The sequence below is a fragment of the Passer domesticus genome, chromosome 6 (assembly GCF_036417665.1).
Source record: "Passer domesticus isolate bPasDom1 chromosome 6, bPasDom1.hap1, whole genome shotgun sequence".
NCBI classification, from domain to species: domain Eukaryota; kingdom Metazoa; phylum Chordata; class Aves; order Passeriformes; family Passeridae; genus Passer; species Passer domesticus.
Window position 1 is genome coordinate 17,015,286 of NC_087479.1, and position 17,585 is coordinate 17,032,870.

A 17,585-nucleotide genomic window follows, 5' to 3' on the forward strand; every position below is an offset into this window, starting at 1 on the left:
TCTGTGCCGGACCCGGCGGCCGTTCGCTGCCCGGGCGATGGCGGCTGCACCCCGAGCGCGGCCGGGTCCTGCAGCGCCAGCGAGGGGGAGGCACCGCTGGGGCGGCCGCTCCGATCCCGGCTCCCTCCGTCCCTCGGCGGGCAGCTCCCGCCAGAGAGCCGCTGGCCGGCGGCGGGACCTATATGCTCTCGCGGAAGGTTACCGCTGCCTGGCACGGCCGCTCCGACGGAAGCGGTGCTGAGGCCTCTGAGGCAGCACTTTGTCAAGGAGCGCCTGATTGGCTAACGGGACTCCGCAATGGTTATCTGGTAAGAGTCAAGGCCGCTGATTGGCCGCGCGGTACCTGCAATGCGTCAAGTGAGGATGCTGGGGTGCGCGTGCCAGCGCGCTGCCGGGGGGCGGCCGCGGCCCCGCCGGGAATGGCCGCAGCCCCGGCAGCCCCGGCAGCCCCGGCGCCCTCGGCCCCTCTGGGCAGCATCAGCAGTCCCAGCGGAAGATTTGCAGTCTCTTCGTACCGCTGCAGCTTGCAGCAATAGCAAGTTGCTTTGCTGATGAGCCAGAAGTGGCAGGAAGAAGCTGTTCCTCAGTCAGTGACCTCTTCAGAGCAGGGTTTCTACGTGAAAAAGCGGCAGGAAGACAAAAAGCCGCTTTTCTCAGCCCTTTTCCACAGCACAGGTGCAAAGCGTGGCAGAGCAGACCCGCTCAGGCTGCCCTTGCCCTGCCCGTGCGAGAAGCGAGCGCTGCTGCGGCGGCAGCCGGGCCCGGTGTGCGCGGCCCAGCCGTGAGCGGGCGCTGCAGCAGCCGGCCGAAACCCTGCAGAGTCTTTCAACACAAAAGAGGCGCTTCTGCACAACCAGCCCTGAGCTGGGAAGCCGTGCCGAGGCACGCCAGGTCGGTCTGATCCATGTGGGGATGGTTGCCCCCTTGGGCCTGGCCAGAACCCAGTACAGCCCTGTTGCGTAAGGAGCTGCAGAGATGCCTTAGCCACTTGTGTGGGGTTTTTTTGTATGTTTCTAATTGGAAAAGGAGCTGCAGAGATGTCATAAGCGCTTGTGTGGGGTTTTTTGTATGTCCCTAATTGAAATAAGCACAGATAAACCAGAAGCAATGAAAGTCGTCTCTGCACCAGTAAGAAGCTTACAGGACCGCTTTAAAAACGACGGGGGTTTCAAAACAGCAAGAACTTCCTGGCAGATCTGTGAAGCTTGATACAATAAGTGTCTAAAGGTAGAAGTAGGTTACAGACACTCATTATCTAAATTCTTCAGTATTTCTGTTACTGGAGTGTTTTCATTGCTCTTTTTCAAAATTCCATTCTTGAAGAGTGAGTCAGCAAGAAGCCTGTGAATGTGTCAGGGAGCAGTGTTTTAAATAAGGTTTTGCTGCTAAGCAATTATTAAAGAGCATGTTTACATATGAAAAAATTACCAATTTGCATGTGAACATAACAGCCCAATTTTTTCACTCTAGTGAAAGTTTTTTCCTAACTACAGTTTTCAGGATGACTATGTGTTGGTGTAGGAATTTTGAGTTAAATTCCTTGGTAATTTGTTTTCTTTGTTCCATTTGGTTACCTGGAAGTAGATCAGTTTTTAATTTAAAATTATCGTGATTTCCTTTTCAGAGCCCTACTGAGTACAAACTGCTTTCCTGCTGGCATGAACACTTCTTACTGTCTTTTTTCCAAAGAACTCTTTCAAAATATTAAAAACAATCTAACCGCTTTTCCTTGTAATCCTAGCCAAGTGGAACAAGTGCAATCAAACCTTTATGGGAAAATTATATGCCTGTGTAATTATAATGTTTATGAGTCCAAGTTTGCTAAAGTGAAACATAAAAGTCAGACTGCAAACTCATTCTGTTTCTTACCTGGTCATTTAAAGTATGATAATGTTTTTGAAAATTTCATGTTTGAACACCTTAAGTCTAAACCAGGTTGACATCTTAACAAATGGAAAGGAAATTGGTATAAAGCATTGCTAAAGGCATCACCTTGTTCTGGAGTATTTTCCAGAACAACCTAATATGACTCATAAAACAAATTCGTTGTATTAATTTACTATAATAATCCTATAATGACTGTACAAATAATAGAACTACATTAATGTCAGAGAACCTGGAAAAAGCTTTTACAAGTGACATCATCCCATCATTCAACAGGAAATAAATACACTAATTATAGGTTAACACGCAAGTCATTGTTGCCCCAAACACTCTTCTGTAGAGCAGACTATTTAAAAGATAGCTTCAAGGGCTTTGGTGTGTTCAGGGCAGCAGTATATTCTTAGAGTTAGCTTACAATGATCAAAAGTTCTAGAATGAATCAATGGGAATAAAAACCAATTATGTGTTTATTAGAAGGAGTTACATTGATCAAGTAATGGTAATTCCCAACCAATCAGCCATGAGTGATGATGCTACATTTTATTTTTTACAGGTGCTTTATGTAGGCCATGTCCAAAGCCATCAGAGTGTATGGGAAAAGCAATATAGGGTAGTAAGCAGAGTTCATTACAGTTCTAAATATATCACATTCTAAACATTCTGAATGAAAGCATGCCCCAACAGTTTAAAGCAACCATCTAAAAACCAGTGTATTTACAGCAATGTCATTACGCCAACATCTGTTAAATGTATGCAGGTCTGCCATCTCATGGAGCCTGAATGGTACTGCCAAATAACAGAGTGTGCAGCTACACGTTCATGTTAGATGAATAGTTTGAATTTTTCCTTTTCAGGTAATGCGTGCTTTCTTCTAAAACTTGCACTATTTGGATGCACTCTTTCTATTTGATTTGTATTTTTGTGGAATTTATGTGTGCATACAAGTGTACACTTGTAAACACAATCAAATAAAGGTGCTACACTGCAAGTTTAAGCATATAAAAGCTGGGAAGAATTGAAGTTAAAGTTGGTTGTTTACATTATATGACAGCCTCGTAATCATATGCAGTTTTTTGGGGAGCTCTGTTGGATCTGTGTGATTCAGCATTCAGGTTAGATGGTGCTATTTAGTGAGTGGTTATTCAGAATTTTGCTGTAGCATCTTTGTTTGGAGTGTGATGGTGCTGTATTTGCTGCAAGCTAGTCAAGTCCTGTTCTAAAGATGAAATTATTAACTCCTCCATGGGCTTTTCTACAGCTGTTATTATTAGAGTATAATATGAACAGTTTTGAATTAAGTTTGTACAGGCCAAAGCAGACAATCATCATGGCAATATTCAGCCCAAGTGATTAAATTTTGGCACAGCTATTAAAGTTGCTAAAATGATGCTTGTTTGTTTGTTTTATTTTCTATTTTTATAAAAGCTGGTGTCAGATAAACTTGATAAGTGACTTTTGGGTCAGCCAAGAACAAATGCACAAGAACACACGAACGTTATAATTAGTACATCAAGTATTATTATACATTATTTTCTCTTTAACTGGTGCAAATTTATTTTTAGGTGAAAATGATTCTTCAGGAAGACCTTATTACTTTGCTTTTGAAAAGTTTGAGGTGAGTTAGGAAAGTGGTTGATCTAAGTGGTTGTGATACAGTCAGATACTGTGGTGGAACACTTAAATAAGCAAATTGTCCAACATTCAGTGAAGTTTTGCAGAGTTTTACCAGCTGCTGGAAAATCCAGTAGTACCTGGAATCTAAACACGTAGGAGGATGCCTGATTTTTCCCAGTTGTACCTGTATTAGAAAATACTCTACATCACACTTTTTCCATTTAGAGTCATTTGCAAATATTCATATCTACCCTGATACTCTTGATCAAAAAAGTCACTAAGCACAAACTGCCATTTAGATTACTGTCAACTGAATTTGATGATGTGAAGCACTGCTTACCACCACAAAGAAGTCTTAGCATAATTGGTTTTCATTATTTGAACCAGTTTGTTATCATAAATCAATTTTTATTTGTCTTTCAGCTAAAGGTTTTACAGTTTCAGACAGATATTAGGTAAGCTTGGCTTTTTTTTTTTTTTTTGAGGAAGTTATCTTGTGTTTCAAAGGTCATGCCACATGTTACTATGTCTTAAACAGTACAAAATAAGACACCTTATTTTTTTTTCTGTCAACAAGAAGTTAACCTGTAAATCTGTAAACCACATATGACACATGATAGCAATTTTTTCTGTGTCCAAAATTTACATTATTTTGAAGTGGATAGTTTTGAAGGTGGATACAGACACACATTCAAACCCATTGCCATATACATCCTGCTGCCAGATGCAGATACCAGAGGAGTATTTCATACTAAGTAATTCTGGAGGTGTGGTCAGGCAGGTGCATCCTCAGCATGACAGCCCAGTGAGCATGGTTTGCTAAGGTCATTGATGGCATGTGTGTTACAGTGCAAACAATCTCCTGCTACTATAGGTATCCACATATTTTTATTAAAGACTTTAGGAATGACAGCAAATTGGCATAAGGGTATGATTTTTATGAGTGGCACTCATCTGACAAATTCCTGACAACTGCAATATTAACTCCTTTGTAGCTGCATTATACAACCCTCAATATTATATTAAATAGTTTTAGACCATTCTCCATTGAATTTGCTTCTCACCAAGTATGGGAATATAGTTTCTAAGATTTGTCTTTGACTATTTTCAATGGCTATCCAAATGTGATTAACCTGCTATATTCTAGTTAGTTATTTATTCTAGAAATGGAATAAAAGATAAAGCACATCTGGCTTCTTGTGGTATGGTTTCAGGGGTTAGTGATGGGCACCACAGTGACAGATTAAATGTACTGCCAGGTACCTTGCCAGTCTTGTATGGAAGTTTGTAAAACTGTTGGTAGCCAGCTTGCAGTTCTGGTTACCCCAGCTTTCAATTCTTACAATATTGAGAATTTATTTGCTAGAATTTTTGTATTAAATGAATTCAGTGTTTGTGGTCCTACACCAATTCCACCCAGCAAAGTTTGCATGGTACCTCTTTTATCTCTGTATCCTATTGGTGTGTGGTTTTTGTAGCCATCACAGAGGAAGGTGCTTTATTCAGCACAAGTCTTGTTCCATGTACCAGCTGGCTAAGTTCAGATGTATGTTCGTCTCATTAATTTTGGAGCCATGATTGTGGGCTCTCATCCATCATACAGTTGCATTAAGTAAAGGAGTGCCTTTGTTAAGAGGTTGTTTTAGTTGTTGAATAAGCATTTCTAGTTGCATATAAGATACACAATCAGGAGCAAGTGGTATCTTAATTGTGTCCATTTGCATGGACTTCCTATTGATTATTAGCAGTGTTTCTAGAAAAATAGCTGAATATTATCATGTTGTTCTCATTGTTTACAATTTGAGTGTAATTCTTAGGAGCCCTTAAAGTATGATTGGTTGTCTTACATGTCTACAGTACCCACTTAATTTTATTGGTAAAATAATTTGCAATTTCCCATTCAGTATTACCTACAGCTAAAGTCAGTTAATTTTAGGCTTTAGGATTAGTGTAGCATTATCACCTACTATCAGTTTTTGACCCAGAGCTAATCTGTGAGAATGTATTTCCAGCCTTCAGGAAGGACCAATATAACCTACTTGCTGAGTAGTTTTCCTCAGAGTAGTTTGCCTTCCTTGAGATTGGCAGCCTGTTGCTCTTTTGAAAGGTACTGTCTCATTAAAAAAACAAAACAAAACAAGACAACAAACTCAAAACCAACAAAAACCCCCACCAAAACCCAAGAAGGTATGTATTTACTATATGTCACCAGCACCAGGACACAGGCAATCCTCTCCATGCATCCTGCTGAAATAAATCATAACTCCCTATGTGTCTTAGCCATTCTGGTAGCCACTTACTAGCCTTCCTCAGAAGGTGATTGAATGTTTTAGATCTTTATTAATACAGCTTCTGTGTCCTCCTATCCATCATGTACCTAAAACTGCACCTTCTTGACTTGGTCCCTGCTATGTAAAGTCAAAATATTTAATTCCACACTAATATTTAATTCCAGAAAATGCTTGATGGAACACTAATATATGATTCCAGTGAATGCTGGATGATAGCATTCATACTTTGGTGAACCATTTCCTCATGTACTCCAGTTAGAGTATGATCTGTATACTGTAGAATTGTTACTTTAGTGGGAGGATCATAGATTTCAGCTGTTTAGCTAACATAGCACAAAGATGGGACCACGGTTAAAATCTTGGGGTATGTGATAAAAGGTACATTGTCTTCCATCCCAAGTAATTGCAAACTGTGGTTTCTCTTGCTCTTATATCAGGATCATAAAGACATTTCTTGTGTAGCTGACACACCCACCCACATAAGAGCATTTACTGTGCTGGAAACCAGGGGCTGTTAAAGAACCAGTTGCTTTATGAGAAGCCCTACAGTCAATAGTTGTGTGCCATATCCTGTCTGGTTTATTAAAACTGGCCTGGTACACAGTGAGCTTTTTCTATAGTACCCTGTTGCTCCAGCAGTTTGACTTAATTCTTTCACAGGTTTTATGGCAGGGGGTTATGGCTCTGAGCCTTCTTTCATTGTGGTACTGGTTTGATCAGTTCCAGCATGTGATTGACTTCCTGGATGTAAACTTTAACTTGCTTGTTATCTGTCCTAGAATCCATGACAACAAAACAGACTGATACAGAGCCAGGGCTCTCAGGATTAATCCATTGGATTGGGGCAGGCGTTTGGTGCTAATGGCAGCATCAAACTTCTGTCCCCAGTCTGATGTGCTGGATGTGCAGGATGGTGTGGACATGCTTCCACACCAGTGGCACCATTATGCCACTTCTGGACCTCTGTCCATGCATCATATATTGAGGTCCCAAGTTGTATCTTGCTTCCCTCATCTCCAGGAGAAGAAGCTGGTTTCATTTCCTCATATGGCTACACTCCATCCATGTCACATTTCTGAACTTGGTCCCAGAGTCTTGGAAAAGGTGGCTCTTGGCTAGGTTTCTACAGTGAGGGCCATGATGGTGCAGAGACAAGAGTGCTAACCTGGACAGCAGCTGGGTGGTCTCACCTGCTGGTCACACACAGCTCCAGGGGTGGAGGAGCTTCCAGGTTGCAGAGAAACTGCTGTGCCAAAGCACACTGGAGGTACAGGAAGACTTCACAGTATGAATGGTTAGTGACTGCGTGGAAGGACTTCTGCAGTGGTGATTGTCCACAGCTCGTGTAGCTTCTACTTGTGGCCTTCTTTGCAATTAAAAGAGTGTAAAAAAGGCAAAATATTGTTAATTAATGGGATTATCAATCTTGTCTGAATCAGAGATCACTTCAGTGCTTAAACCCTTGCTGTGTTTCTCTGCTTAAAGTGGTCAGAAGCTGGCCCCAAATACAAGTGAAAGCAGAAGGTGGATCAAGTTTTTGTCCAGAGCAGCATCTAATCTGCAGAGTTGAGTTTCTGTGTTGAGAAAAAAAATCTATAAATTGGTGTCATTATTTATGTGCCTTATTCTTAAAATGGTAGTTACTGATAAAGCAAAATGGCAGAAAAAAAAATTTAACTGAAATTGGCATCCACTTTGCTTTCTTCAGCTCCAAAACAGCAGGGAGATCATAGGAAGCTCAGACGTTGCTATGTAGAAAATACTGTTCTGCATCAGACTGAAGACCAGACTGGGTCAGTATCTTTCTACATCTGTGGCAAGATGAGGTCCTTGAATGAATTACTTGCTGCTGGTAAGAGGAATCAGTCCATCCCCATGAAGGATTGTACTCTAGCAGTAAAATATTTTCTTAACTTTGAAGCATGACTTGTTAAAAGGCTTCCAGAATTACTGTGAACAACCACAGCTCCAAGTACTTTGGTATTCATGTACATTTTAGAACTAACTCAGTTCTTGACCTTGGTGGATTTCTGTAGCAATATGTTTCACCATGCAATTACTTATTGATTTGGCAAACAGTAATCAAGCACATTCTTTCTTCTACAAAAATGATGCAAGATTTTATTACCATTACAAAAGAGGAAACATTTCAGCTCTCTTGTTTTGTCTGAGAAACTGGCATACAGCAAACTGCCTTCAGCTGGCTGTATCTTTTAGATCAGATTATCTTTAAATGTCATATTGGGATTCTGGTGTAAATTTGCAATATCAACATGTCTTAGGGTGGGTTCTACCTTAGTGTTTTACTGAAACATAATGTTTTCTGGGTTTTTTAATAATTCAAACCATTTTCATCTAGTTATTTTCAGCTTTCATAATTGTGTGTATTTTTTTACCTTCATGCATAAATCAATGAGTATCATTTAATCTAACATTTGGTTTACTTCTGTTTAACAATAAAAGCCTGTACAGATGGCTGCAAAACAGAACCCTCAGACACAGTTGGATTTGTACATTTGTGCTGATTTATTGCTTGAGGGAACTCACTTCAGCATGCTGTACTGCCAGATCCATCCCTGCAGTAATTCTGTTGGCTTCAGTGGATGGCCCCATGGGATCACCTGTGCTAGCTGGCTAAGCTGAGAGATTCTGTACAATTCCAAAGAGATCTGCTTGACAATATGAAAAAATGAAGTCTGAAGAGCGTGCTAACTGTGTTGGGCTTTGGATAGTTCAACTGTTTTGTTCAAAGTAGGGGCCATGAGAGCCTCTTTCCATTCAGAGACCACAATAAATAATTACAGTTTTGATTTACATAATTGGCAGCAGAAAATATTGTGCTCACCCTGGGTACTGTGTAGGTGCAGACAATAGGAGGGTCAAAGATTCAGCTGATTTTCTGAGGATTTAGAAATAATTTCGGAACTGAGGAAGTAATTTGGAACTTGCTCTAATTGTGTCTGTGTGACATCAGAAATGCTGGAAGGAAGATCTTTTAGAATGCAGCTGCCTACAAAAAGTCTGGGAACCACAGGCAAATAAATTGTTCCTATTCATGTGAATTTCTTTGTGCTCCATAAATCAAGTTGTAATGTCCATTATTCCTAAAATTAAGGATCATATCACTTTTCATCAATTTCTTTTCCTAATGCAAAAACCCTTAAAGATGTAGAATTCTGAGCAACTCTGGGGGCTAAAAGGAATTGACACTCTGACAGAATATAATATTCCACAAGATTGCAACATAAGAACAGGCCAACAGCTTGTTTGGCTTTGTTTGGTATTGCTTATGCAGGACAGGCAAAACACACAGAACTGCAAGTCCTAAAGCTAGCTTGTTTTTATGGAGTTGTGCACCTTATCTGAATATATGCAAAGTATGAAAATAATTAGTTGTGAATTTTTGATCATCCATTAAACTGGAATAGTGATTACATTAAAGTAAAATTACTTGTGCTCACTTGTAAATTGGCTTGCTTTTCTATGGGAAACAATGTTCTTTCAAAATAATCCAAAATGGTAAGCACTTCTATGGTGCAATGCAAATAAAACAGAATAATCAGCTACAAAAAAATGCTATGCAGAACTAAAATGTACTTCCACACTGAGAGGTGATCATAGTTTGTAGGAAACAACTGTGCTTGTAAACAGTGTTAGCACTGTAACAAACAACCAAGAAAGAATCACCTTATGACTTCAGCTGAATCCTCAGGGTCATGCAGCTCAGTTGGGCTGGAGCTGACCCAAACATGGAACACTTCTCAACACCCTACTCCTCCTAATTGTAATGTTCCCCATTTTCTTTTGCAAGTAATACTTTATAGTGTAAATACCTCACTGCTGGTGTCACCTATGACATTTTGGCCTTTTCATTCTTCCCATACTTTCCTCCAGAAACTGGCCAGGACTCTTGCTGTTGATGTTTCAATGCTCTCTCCCCAGTTGCCTGTGGGAGTTTGTCGGGTCAGATATCCAAAGCGGATCCGTGTGTGTGTATCGTATTCACCTGACCTGAAAGGCCTCCCACAATCCTGCCTGCTGGGGATCATTTCCACATGAAGGCGCCTGCGGCTGGCCTGGAGCCCAGCGAGGTTTGAGCTGCTCCTGAGGGGAAGCAATGTGGTGTGACTGCAGCACGCTGTCTGTCACTCCTGGTTCTGGGAACACGGTGAGGAAGAACTTCAGCTGTTTTTTCACAGAGGCCACTTTGGTTTGACAGAATTTATGATCTCTGGCTCTGCAGGAAGGTGCATGCATTGTTCCCAAGCCAGACATAGTCTTGCAAGAGATGTTTGTACAGTCATGGGCTTCAGCTAATACCTATGCTGGAGGCAGGGTGGTTGATTTTACATTTGTGGCACAGAAAATCTGCAGTGAAGATAAACTAATCATAGATAATTGAGAATTGGCTCGATGGGTGTTACAATCCTGCTCTTAATTTTGATCTAGCACAGGCTGTTTTTTGCTGCTGTCCAGGCACCACTATCAGCATGAGATATTCCTGCTTCCCTGCTCCTGTTCCCTGTTCTGCCTGTGGCATGCCAGCCATGCAGTTGTGCTAGCAACTGAATGTGCTAGTGATTATCACAATCAATAATTCTTTTTTAACTCCAGTCAGTTCCTTGACTTAGACTGGCAACTTTTTAATGAACCTTAGTTAAGAAGCCCTGCAAGCAATTTTGTTGGTGCAGATGAGGGGCACAGGGGTATTAAGAAGGTTTTAAGCTACTACTGACATTTTTTATCATGAAACAGTAGCCACAGTTCAGCTGTATTTCTGTAATTTCATTAATTTTATTAACTATACCATTGTAAATTAGGAGTAATCTCAAATAAAACAATGCTTTCGCAATCACCAAACATGTTTTGAGAAGGTGAAATAATTTTTAAAAAAAGAAAAATTATGGTAGTTAGTTGGAGATTTGAGAGAAGATTTTTCTCCCTTGCAAATAAAATAATTTAGGAATGCCATCAATAAATAAAATTATTTGATTTCAGCACATGACAACAGGATTATCTTCCATTTAGTACTGAACCACAACGTAGAAAACTGCAGGGTTACAGAATTAAAAATCACACACAGCACTCTCTGAAAACTCGATTGCTTCACTGAGCCATGTACCACTGGGCACTTCATGGCTTGCTGGGAATGAGAAGCAACAGAGCCTTGGATTTGCCAGCCATCCTGACATTTGCCAGTCATCGACTTCACCAAAGGAAAGGCTACAAATAAAGTTGCTGCAGGGGCCCTCTGTCCCAGAGCTGGGTGTGTGGGGCCAGACAGTGCAGAGGAATAAATGACTTGTCCTTGGAGCTGCCTCTGTCACGCCACCCTGCTTGGCAGGGGGGAAATGGACAGGGTGAAGGGAGGCTGATGACCATCAGGCTTCAGAAATCCCTTCTAGGAGTGCCATCTGATGGGTCTAGCTGTGCTTTTTGTTGAGAGGGTGAGAATCCTTGTGTGCAGAAAACATCACTGCACAAAGGAAACAAATCCAAACAAAGGTAATAAATGCAGAGCAGGCACTTTGACAAGGAGCAAACAGATTCCCTTTTGACAAGCAAAGGAACTGATGACTGTCAAGCTCTTTTCTTGACAGGAAAAAAAGATGCCAGAATCTGCTGCTGGAGAAATCTCCCACCCCATCTGACTATCAAAACACAGCTGGCAACCCCAGGGAAGAAGATCCCTGAACAACAGGGAAGAACAACACATGAAAATACTCTATTTCTTTTGACTTGAGAAAAACAAATTCTATCACCAGAAAACTCTCTTTGGCTACAGCTATTAATTAACATTTTCTAACTCTGGCCTTTCTTACTGCTCTCCTCCCTTTCCTCCTTAGTCTCTCCAAGAACCTCTCCCCACCTTATCTATGTTTCTGACAACTCACTAACTCACTGTGCTGATTATCTGAATAATTATCTGATTCTCTCTGGGTTTGTCTGTGACTGCTAGTCCTAGTAATTTACCTTTTTGAAATAGTTATTTACTGAATAGCAATAGAAAGTAATTGCTTGCAGCAGCCAAAGAAAAACCCTGATCTTAGCATTTTAAAATAGGATATTTTACAGACAAAGTCTTAAAGTCTTCAGGGCTCATATTTCTGTAGTGGTACTCTAGTACAGGGCCTCCATTAACGATTATGGCTGCTCAAGAATTTCTATAATGTCAACACTGGAGTCCCTTTCCTTTCTAGTATCGTGTTCCTGATTTTTTGCTAACAAATAAGGGATACCAACCCACAAACTGAAGGTGCAGTGTCTATAAATGAACTTGGATGAACCTAGCAGAGCCTGCTTTATGTAGCTCTTCCTAAATGAAGGCTGCTCTGACAGTGTTTAGAGATTCCACAGTTCATATGAGGCTACTGTGTGCTTCTGCCAAGGGCTGTAACATAGTTTGGGGTGGAGTGCAGCTTCCCCTTTCAGTGTGAAGGTGCCAGAAGTTTTTGATTTAAGCATATGGTGTGCTTTCTTCATTAAAACAGCAATGTGCTTAGCTCAGAAGTACTTAATTCTAAAACTCACTGATACCCTTTTGATAGCAGAGTTGGTAGAATGCCATTTAGGTGTTACTGGGATTTTAGGACTCTGAGCAGCCCTAAATATGGGGAATCAATGGTTGTGATTCCTAGGAAATACAGCTACAGCATTATATTGCTTTCAGCACAAGATTCTCTACCATGATTAACTATACTTTAATGAAGTTGTTCTGCATATACTAATGAACACTAACAATAATTTCTTAATCATTAATTAATTGTGCAAATTGTTATCTGCTTTCCTATTTACTTATATATGGATTTTTTTGTTGTATTGTTTTAAAAATATATATGTTTTCTAGTTCATAATGGTTACCTGATTGCTAGGCTAAAATATAGAAAGAAGAGCTCATATCTAATGTGGATAATAATGAAAATAGTAGACAAGAATTGTTTATCAAAGCAAAGTATATTAAATAAAAAACTGCCATTGAAGCATCTTGGAAATTGTCCATATTTACACGACACTTCATATAAATAAAGTGAAGTCATGAAAATAAGTGAAAAGTCCTTTGTCCAAAAAAACTCATATATTCAGATGGGTAGAAAGTATTTCAGATAATGGCTGCAGTTGAGAAAATGAACTCAGGGTTCATGAAAGCCCAACAGCTCTGAACAAAATTTATGATCTGAAAGAAAGTAATGAAGAATCTGTGGGGAATTAAAAAAGAATGTAACATTTAATAAGGGAAAAAGGAGTATTTGGGATAGATAAATGATTGGTGTGCAATACTGAGTGTCTGGGAAAAGAAAAGGAACAATATATGCCTGGCAATTTGTGAGCAGATGGTCATGTGTGGTCATGATCATCCTGAGTTTGGGTACCAAAAAGGCAATAAATATGTATGGGAGACAGATCTGTGCTGCGAGCTCTTTGAAAGAGGGTTGTTGTCTGGTTTTGTGCATGTCTGGGTGTGGAATAGTGGTTGTGGACAGAGAATTCTAGAGAGAGAATTTATACAGGATCATAGCATGAGTCAGCTTGGAAGAGCCTTCAGAATATCTTCTAGTCCAACATCCTGGTCACATGGGAATGAAGACGGTTGCAAACATTAAAGTTGGGCATATTCATGTTTGTGGTACAGACTAACAGATTTTTGAAGTACTTAATTTTCTTGGGAATTTGTAAATTTCAAACTGCTCTACTCCTGTATGTGTGTATAAAAAAACCCTACAGAATATAAAATTGTATCTATATTTTCACTCTTACCCTGATGCAGGTGTATGGGCATTCAGATTATTTAGGCTACTCTTATTCTTGCACTAAGAACCAGGTGTGAATTTCCATTATCCTTACTTTTCCTTCTAATACATTTAATGAATGTACAACAAGGTTCCAGCCTTCTGAGCCAAAAGAACTGCTTTTATGCAATTTAATGGGTGTAGCAAAACACTAAGGGACGGGTAAGGTGAAAAAGAAGTGCATGAAAAAAGCACAGACATACCTTTGCGGACATACCTATGGTTCTTTGAGGAACAACCATAAAAATAAAATTAATGTTCTTTCTTCTCTATGTGAAAATTAAATTTCCAGTTGCTGTTACAGAGCTTACCTGTGCATTCTCTTTTCAAAGTTGTGCAGCATACTGATGCTTTAGGGTCAAAAGGAACAGCACATCAGCAGAATAACTGCAGTCTGTATGATAGGACTTTCACTGCTAGTAAGATGGAGGATTCAATTTTAATAAATATATAATTGATTAGTCCCAGTTAATACAGTATTATGACTTAGTGATGGCATCCATAATTTAGGTATATTAGGTTGGGTTTTTTATAGGTTTAATAATCTTCAGTGTGCTGAAAGGAGTGTAATAGTTGAAGACAGCAGGATTTCAGGTCATTATATTGTAGATTTTTTTAAACTGTATTTATCAACTAGCTTCAATGCCTGTCATATCAGTTGTCTAGTGACAGCAGTCAGCATTCTGGCAGAGAGGTGACATTGCCTACAACTCAAGCATTATACAAATTGTCTGGTAATAATCTTTTCAATACCAATAATGGATATCCATGTGATATTATTTACAAATTGCAATTATCTAGAAAACTTTATGGTCTCATTGGCAGCTGAAATAATGTAATTTCTGCAGCATAAATGGAGATTGGAGAAAGGAAAACCTGTAGGCATCTCAGCTCAGTTGTTGGCAAAACATGGAAATGAGGAAGATTTCTGGCAAGGTTGAAGACATTAAAAAATGCAGTTGTACAGTGAAAAATGTGGGCTGCTAATGCCAGTACAACTCAGGTACTTGTGCAAGTGACAACAAAAACTTTTTTATTTATTTACTGGGCACAAACTGATGCTACTTGAGACTAATTTATACAGGTAGTGAAGGTGGGGAGGAAACATGTTGTGTTTAAAGTAAAAACAGAACAGTCCTCTCTCCATCTTCACCTGGCTGAAAAATCCAAATGAAATGGAAGAATAAACAAAACTGTTTTGACAAAGTTCCATAGAACTTTTTTAATACTATAAGAACAAATATTGATAAACTAGACATAGTAATTGAGGTAATAAGTCAGAGGCTTAAACATTACAGAGATCTGGAATTTATCTAACAGATACAAAAAATGTCTGGAATTTACATTCTAAGTATGAAAGAGGGATGAGTAACTACCTTCACAGTCAGAGAAAACCAAGGAAAAGCTCTGTACAGAATGGAGAAGGGAAATGAATGAATCAAGAAAGCTATGATTTGGAGTCTTGGAGGTGCAGACTCAAGGTCTTGTAGAAGACTGAAACAAAAAGACTATTTAGCAATATAGGCAGAAAATTGCAACTAGCACATAAAGAAGGGGAAGCCCTAAAGGTTTTGTATAATCTAATTGCATGCCCCAGCCTAATGAGTAATTTTGCAGCTTTCAGAACAGACAAAGGTGTAGAAAGGAAAGTCAAAGCCAGAAGAGAATATACACAAAGTGAAAAGAACTGTGAGATGGAAGCTAAACTAGGAGAGCTCAACTTATTCAAAGGGATGGGGAGCATTACTGACTAGTGAAAAAACTAGGGAATGAAGTTTTATGGCTTGTGGTAGAGATTTTAATCCACCTGTGGTATTATGGTGGTGCTATATAACAAGCTTACTTTTATTTTATAAACATTTGCTATATTTGCAATTATGCTGTTAGTCTACAACAACACACAAAGCTTTGAACAGTATGGAAATAAATGGAAGATGGGATAAAATGCAGTTCAAGTTTATCAAAGATAGAGCATGAGTGTATTTTAAAGGCAGTAGAATTTTTATGATGGAAACCTGTTCGGTGCAATTAATTTTTATCTCAGTAAAGCATTTGACAATGTTGCACTTGTGAGATTATTAGGTGAAATGGGAAATAGCACAAGAAATAAATAAAGAAGTGGCTAAAAGAGGGATGAGAATAGCTGTGTGCTGGAAAGGGGACTATGTGACCAAAAAGGGAGTTCAGTGGGGGCTCCTGATACTAACATTTGGCCAATATTATTTAACAAAGACAATGACACAAAAATAAGAATGTGCTAATTAAGCTTGCTGATGGCAAAACTAGAGGCATTCATATCAAAAATTTCAATCCTATAAAACAGATTATCTATGGAAGTAAAGTTGAATTCAATACAGAATAGAAGGCAGTGTCCTTAGGGATTAATAACAAGAATTTCTGGTATAATAGGGGAAATTCATATAAGGGAAGCAATTGCTTGGAAATGCCCAATTATAATTATTCATTATGGTCATTATGAGCCTCTAGTATGATTCAGCCAACTGTATGTTAAATGCAGGGCTGTAGAACATTTCCAGTAGAGACTGAGAAGTACCACTGTGTCTTGAATACTGGGTACAATTCTAGTTCAGAATATGAACAGAGAAAAGTGCAAAAAATTCAGTGGACTGAGCATGAAAATTCTTTAATTGCTTAATGGCAGAAAGGCATATGATTGCTGCCTGTGCACAGATTACAGGTTAGCACCCTCATGAAGCAGAGAGCTATTTTAAGCCATAGGAAATTGCTGGCCCAGAAACAGATGGATATAAACATAAATGTAATTAGGGAGGAAGTCAGGATGTTTCTAAGCATTGGAGCATCATGGTTCTGGACCTGTCTCTCTACAGGAGTTGTGGGTAGAAAAGCCCAACAAATTTGAAAATGGAATATATGAACACACCTGTGTGGTGCAGTTTTCTGCAGAGAAGGCTGAACTCTGGCTCAGACCATCCTTTCCAGACATATGTCCACAAAAGGTTAGAGACTAGGGATAAATGGCAAGATCAACTTTATTTGGGGGAAAAGCCTAATGAGAAATTAGTATGGGTTTTACATAAGAAATCATTAAATTCAGGGAAAATGCAGAATTGCTAAATGCAATAGAAAATGGAAAATCCTGTTGGTATAGCTTATTTATTTTTAAAATACTGACTATTTAAGCATGCTGTTTCCTAGGTTGCATTTTTAAAGATTCATTAGGAATATGACTCCTCCTCCAAATTAACATCTGATCCTATGATCCCAAGGCACTAAAATCCCACCTCATTACAGTAACTGGAAGCTTCGCCTGTGGCTGCACAATGAAGCCATAAAGTCACCTGAAAATTGTGCAGTAAGTTGAATGTTTTCTGACAAAATGGCATCTAACACTTGTTTTGATTTGAGATTAAAAGAAATAATGTCAAGTTCATTTTTCTTACAGGAGGATCTGTTCCTGTGGTATTTTTAAAAGAAAGGTGACAGAACTACAGGGTTCAAAATATAAACATAGACAAAAAACAAGGGTGGATGTGGGGTGGGATTTTTTGTTTGGTTGATTTGGTTTGCATTTTTTTAAGAACTAAAATTCCTCTTTTCTTTTCTCTGCAGAAAGAAAGTGGATAAAATTGTATAGGTCTGGATATGTACAGGAAGTTTTAATCATTCTGTATTTCTTAAAATTTTCTAGTCTTCACCCGAGAAGGCTTGTATAAAATGCTAGTGGGCCATTCTAGCAAACAAAATGCTGTGCTTATGTCTGAAAAATACCTCTTTCCTCTCCTGCTTTGTTCACAGTACTGGGAACAATATTGAGACCCTACTTTTTTGGAATGATATAGAAATACAGACTTATGTTCACATATGCATACATGAATACATAGCAGAACTTAAAATAATTTACAAGCCTGAGGTTTATGTCTAAACACCTCACAGACCTGTCTAGACTATGGCTTTGATCCAGATTTTTCATATTAATTTTGTTGCTGTTTCTGTTTTGTATAATGGAGCAGTGTACACATATTTCAAA

General features: G+C 39.2%; 1 long non-coding RNA gene across 1 annotated transcript; it reads left to right on the forward strand.

Annotated features, from left to right (window-relative positions):
• The first annotated feature begins 314 nt into the window (after positions 1 to 314).
• LOC135302750 (uncharacterized) lies at positions 315 to 13,879 on the forward strand. The gene is made up of 4 exons (XR_010364296.1): positions 315 to 1,227; positions 3,447 to 3,499; positions 3,922 to 3,953; positions 7,498 to 13,879. It is a non-coding gene; the product is annotated as an uncharacterized LOC135302750 (long non-coding RNA).
• The last annotated feature ends 3,706 nt before the right edge of the window (positions 13,880 to 17,585 follow it).